Here is a 6,147-nt window from a genome sequence, read left to right as displayed (position 1 = left end):
GAGGTTTGAGAACAGGCACCATGTATCTTGAGAAATGGAAACAAAGGAGTTACTTTGGCCAAGAAACACTAGACTCATTTGCTGGTTAATATGTCTATGGAGGTGCCAGACATCAAACCCAGTACATATGTATGACAGGCCAGAACTCTACTACTAAGTTTCATCTCCAGCCCCTAGAAAAACTAGCTAATCTGACAACTACTAAAGACCCAGGGGCCTCAATCTCAACACTTTGGACCTTTCAAGTCTGATTTCTTTCTGTTTGTTTGTTTTTACATAGTGTCCCATGAAAACCAAGTTGGCTTTGGACTAATTCTAGACAATGACCCTGAAATTCCTATCCTCATTTCCTCTGCCTTCCAAGTTCTGGAATTACATCTACATACCTCCATGACTTTTTCATACAGTGATTGAGCTCAAACTCAGGGCTTTGGACATGCTAGGTAGCCACTCTTATTAACTGAGCCATAACCCCAGCAACGGTTCACCTTTTCATGCTCATGTGTATGAGGCAAGGGGTGGGGTAACCTATGTGCTGTAGGAATTTTGGGCAGCATTTAGATCCCTTGACCTCCACCTGCTAGACACTAATACCCACTCCAAGTTATGACAAACAAAAATGTCTCTAGCCATATCAATTGTCTCCTTGGAAACAAAAATAACTACCAGTTGAGAACAACTACATGATAATTTTGTGTACTGGAAATCTTATAAATCCGTGGTTCTGAACCTGTGAGTCATGTCCCCTTTGGGAGTTGCATGTCAGATATCCTTCATATCAGATATCTACAGTATGATTCATAACAGTAGCAAAATACAGTTATGAAGTAGCAACCAAAATAATTTTATGGTTGGGGTTCACTACAACATGAGGAATTGTATTAAAGGGTGGCAGCATCAGGAAGGTTGAGAGCCAGTATAGTAGATGGTCTTAAAAATCAAATGAAAGGCAAGTAGAAATAAAACTGAGGGCCTGGTGTTCTAGGTGCTTTTAACACCCAGGAGAGTTTAACACTCTGTCACAAAACAACAGTCCATCCTGAGCTCAGTGAGTGGGAAAGAGGCATAGACATGCTTTGGAGTCATTCAGTGAGTCCAGAGAATGCAAAGTTAGAGAGATGTTCCTGCTCTAAACTGTTATTTCATTCTGAGTATTTGGTGCTTAACTTTGCCAAACACTAATGTGGGGAGTCGAGGAATTGACAGTATATTGTTGATATGGTCACAGCCATGTCAAGGACTAGTGCTTCAAACCCAGGGAAAAAGCCTTCCTCTATTCTGAGTTTGAATGCTGACAGTATGTGCAAATGCAAATGTTTCTAAAAGACTGACCAGTGTGTGCAAAAACTAACAACTGCAGCATCCTCCCCCTCCAGGATGTTCACAGCCTTAAACTGCTGGCCTACAAACACCTCCTACCCAGACTAGCTAACTCCTCCCCCTGTACTGTTCATAATAAATACACTGAGAGTCAGAGTTGGGTGACAGTTGGTGCCACACCATTAGAGCATGCTCAGTCCATCTGAACGCAGCTGTTCTATTGTGTGTCTGTGTCACTGTCTTTTCTTCATTCCCTTGTTGCTTCTAGTCCTGTTTCTAAGCACTAAGCCATGGAGTACAGATCTTGCAAATCCATACATAGACAAGGAAGCATTTTCCAGTGGCCCACTACATCCTGGATGAAAAAATCAGCTAAGACTTTGCTCCTGTGCTAAGGAAAGACTCCCCACCAGCTCAGTAGGAGGAGTCCCGCTCCAGTTTCCACAAAGAAAATCCCAGAAGAGTAAGTAAGGGCAGTCTTTCTGAAAGACATAGGATACTCTCATTCTTTTTTTTTTTTTTTTCCGGCTTTGTAGCCTAGGATGAACTTCAACTCCTGATCCTCCAGACTTCAACTCTAGAGTGCTAAATACCTGTAATCTTTTTTCTTAAGTAACCAAAGCTGTTATATCACAGGGAAAATGTCTTAGGGTTTTTTTTTTTTTAATGTTTTTTTTTTTGCAAGTTTCTAAAAAAATGTTAAAAGATGTAATGATTGAAAAGCATTTAAACTTCTGGAGGAAACCAAAATGGCCCAGTTAGGAGAGCATTAGACCGAAACATCTGGAGGATTATTGCCAGAGAATCTATCACATGGACCACAGTCTACCTACAAAAACTCAGCACTTTGATTGGCTCTTGAAGCCTAAGTCACTCATTCAGACAAGAGGGTGTGTTTTTTTTCTGACATTTTCTTATTTAAAATTACTAACATTCAGCAAAATTAAAAGAATTCTCTAAAGAATACTAAGGGTCCCCATACCCTATATTCTTTGCAGGTTAAATGTCCTTTATGCAAAATGATTGGAACCAAAAGTGGTTTTGATTTTGGATTTTTTTCTTCATATTTTGAAATAGTTACATATGCACAACAATATACTTTGGGGAGCCTAAGCCTAAACATGAAATTTATTTTATTTATGTTATATAATCATATACACAGAGGCTGAAGATTTCTTTTGTTGTTGTTATATCTTTATTTTGACTGTGATGGATCCCATTAGGTGAGGTATGAAAATTTTTTGTTGTATCATATTGATCTCAAAAACACCTTAGATTTTTAACAATTCGGATGTTGAATTTTTAGATTAGGGGTGTTCAATATGTATTTACTTATCACATACCCATTCAACTTTCTGTCCCTCAGTCTTTCTGTAAACCAAAGAATGAACTTTTTAAAAAGTAGTGTCCTTCCTACTTTGTAGGTAGAAATTGTTAATATTAGTTTGTCAGTTCACATATCAGGGTTCAGCTGGGTGTTGGGGATTGTAAATGGGTTAGAGTTACTGTTGTTAGCAACCACTTCTCTACATTACTGTTCTGATCCTGGTCAATCTTAAGAAATAGCATTGAAATTTGCTTAAACACTTCCTGTGAGGTTTGTAGATAACCTCTAGGGAGAGAAAGAAAGAAAAACTTTCAGGGCCCATGTTCACCCTGACTGCTTTGGTTAGCTCAAACCGTGTGAAAAAAAAATGTATTTTCAAGTCGTTCTGCTTCCTCTCCCACAGTAGCTTCAACCAGACTTCCTCCCTTTATGGAGGCTCAAAGATTTGTATACAGAAGGACAAAGTTGCTTTTTCTCCCGAGAGAGCTGGAGAATTCTCCCGCTAGGACAAGAGATCAATTGCCTCATCTAAAAATTTATAAAGTCTTGGGCCAGGGGGTTGTTGCAACTCAGACTTTGGGGTGCTGAAAAGAGTGTCTTGTGTCTAGTGAACAATTGCTAATCCTTTTTGGTTCACTTATTGCTGGTTACATCAAGGAAAGTCACTCTGTAATCCTCATTTGTCTCCACCTGACATCAAATCCCAATTTGATGGGGAATTGTTCCTTGATGTGTCATTCTTTCACGGAGAAAAAAGAAAAGAGAAAACAAAAGAAAAGACAAACAACAACAAAAGAGATAGCATTGAATTCTTAGCAGAATACCATTAGCTGTGGTGTGTGTGTGTGTGTGTGTGTGTGTGTGTGTGTGTGTGTGTGTGTTCTGTTGCAGGAGGGCCTGGAATAATAGTTTCAGTTGAAATGCTTGATGAAGCATTAGTAAACTGTATGTGCCTAGATGGGCTATAAAGCAGTGAGAGTAGCTGCAAAAAGCCCTCAGCAAAATCTGTCTTTTTTTTCTGAACTCTTACATATCTGAAGCTCAAAATAGAAGGAAATCTGAGTAAATTATGGCTGATGGCTTCCAATTGCCCAAGATGTTTCATTGGCTAACTTTAGTAAAAAAAAAAAAAAAAAAAAAAAAAAAAAAAAAAAAAAAAAAATGTAGGGAAGTGGGGACTGCTGCTGCTGCTGCTGTTTGGTATCAGAAATTGAAGATTTACTTCTGCTATCTGAGACCGTGAGGCTAGGTGGGTTCTATTGTGAAGGGATGATGGTGTTCCCCTACCGACCCATCAAGGAAAATACCCTGATATCCTGCATCCTGACTAATCTCAGCTGTCACAAACTGACTGCTTAGCTGCTTTAGTACAGAATGTTAGGAAAGGCAGTGTGAATGAAGGAATGTAGATGGAGTAGCTGGTCACACTATACCCACCATCAAGAAGCAGAGCCAGAGTGGAATGCTGGTGCCCAGCTTACTTTCTCCCTTGATTCAGCCTGAGACCCTAGCTCAAGGACCAAGATTGCCACCAATCTACATGGGTCTTCCCTCAGTAGAAACACGAAGGAGTGCACGTCCTGGGTGATTCCAAATCCTGGAAGGTTTGCACAGGAGATGAGCTTTCACATGTGTTATGAATGAGCAGCAGTCCATGTGGTACTTTCCAGGGTAGAGCTGTGCATGTACCTGAGACAGGAGTAGGAGGAGTGTTCAGAGGAGAATCTGGAAAACACAGAGACCCCCAGTGTGAAAGGAACCCATATGAAAGAAAAGCAAGCAGAGAAGCACTTTAGGGTGCTCCCAGAAGTGGAGAGAACTGTGGGCCTGAGCATCTGTGCTCTCTGAGGCTAGGATGTTCACAGTTCTGAGTAGAAGCTCCGTACGTCCACTGGTACCAAGCACAGTAGAACATAAAAGGTTTGGGTTGATTCAAATCCCTTCTAGGCTTTGCCAATAAGGTTTTGAGCTATTTACTAGCAGAGAAAATGGGCCTGTGTGCTTAGCTAATGGGATTCTGGTTCTTTGTTTTTCTCTTCATGATATAAATCCTTGAATCCTGTTAGATGCCAAAGACACTTGGCTCTATGCTCCGGTCTCCCTGATTATTTTTGGAGATCGGACAAGTGGAAGTGTAGGCACTGGGATAAGTGCTTGTGGGGAGAGGGCCTCTGTAGTGAAAGAGTATGTGAAGGAGGTGTATAAAAGGAAGAAAGGCATTTACAGACAACATGCTTTTGGTGCCCCTGAACATGGTTTCCTATGCTCTTTTTGTCTTTATGAAGCAATACAGGTTATATGGTAGTGAATTCAGTGATAGAAAGAAGCATGTTGCAGTTGCAGAAAGCCATAGGGTACTCCTTCCAGAACATTCTGTCTGGCTCAGGCCCCTGCCACCAATTTTTGCTAGGCAGATCTATCTCTTTGAAGGATCATCACAGAATCATGTACCATATGATGTGAGCAAATGGAGGAAGACAAAAACAAAATGTACTCAGTTCCATGGAACTAAGGTTTAAACAATGACTGCTGAATATCTTAATTTTTTAAATGATGTGTATGTGTGTGCAGAGTGTGTGTGTTCACATGTGTGGGTGCACATGGAGAGCAGAGGCATCTGATCATTAAGGATCTAGAGTTACAGACAGCTGTGGAGCACAGAGTATGGGTACTAGATACTCAGGTTTAGTTCTTTTTTTGATTTTTTTTTTTTTGCAAAAGTAGTACGTGCTCTTAACTTCTGATATATCTCTCTAGCCTCATAATTACTCTTTTTTTGAAACAGGGACCCAGCCTGGCTACAGGGTCACTATACAGATCACCTTGAAGTCCTGTTTCTGCTGCCTCCATACCCTACATGCTGGAATTACAAAGCATGCCCCACTACTTCTTTTTTTTTTTCCCTACTACCTCTAAAAGTGGTGAATTAATATACCATTAAAGAAACTTTCAAATAACTAGTCCTTTTATCTGGTGATTATTTTCATTTAGTGAACAGATTTGGCACTTATATTATTTTCGCCCTCATTTTAAAAAGTTTGAGACACGAGAAATGATTATTTATACCATTTATGAAAAATAGAAAAATAAAGCAATCCAGTGGGAACATGAAAACACTCTGAAGAACAAACTGGACATTGGAAAAGATGAAGATGAGCTAGGTGTGGTGGTTCACATGTGTAATTGTCCATAACTTCAGTTCTGGGAGATCTGACACTGTTTTCTTTCAGCCTTTAGGTACCAGGCCCAAATGTGCTGCATATCCACACATGTAGGCATTCATATGTACAAAATAAAAATAAATATATCTTATGAAAGCAACTTTGAGTAAACAAATCCTTAAATAATTAAATGAACGTTGCTTGTGACCTTTAAGATATTTGAAGGAAAATCTCATACCTTTTGATCCCTACAACTGACCTCTAACATAGCACACAGAGTGTAGGAAGAACCAATTCATTACTCTTGACAAACAAGCCTTCATCTCAAGGACAAATTTT

The 6,147-nt window shown here is 39.8% G+C and overlaps 1 long non-coding RNA gene across 1 annotated transcript; it reads left to right on the top strand.

Moving 5' to 3' along the window:
* Nucleotides 1–1,498: 1,498 nt before the first annotated feature.
* On the top strand, nt 1,499–5,607 carry LOC132650106 (uncharacterized). The gene is made up of 2 exons (XR_009588483.1): nt 1,499–1,783; nt 5,433–5,607. It is a non-coding gene; the product is annotated as an uncharacterized LOC132650106 (long non-coding RNA).
* The last annotated feature ends 540 nt before the right edge of the window (nt 5,608–6,147 follow it).

The sequence above is a fragment of the Meriones unguiculatus genome, chromosome X, assembly GCF_030254825.1.
Source record: "Meriones unguiculatus strain TT.TT164.6M chromosome X, Bangor_MerUng_6.1, whole genome shotgun sequence".
Classification (NCBI taxonomy): domain Eukaryota; kingdom Metazoa; phylum Chordata; class Mammalia; order Rodentia; family Muridae; genus Meriones; species Meriones unguiculatus.
This window is presented reverse-complemented; position numbering and strand designations above follow the sequence as displayed.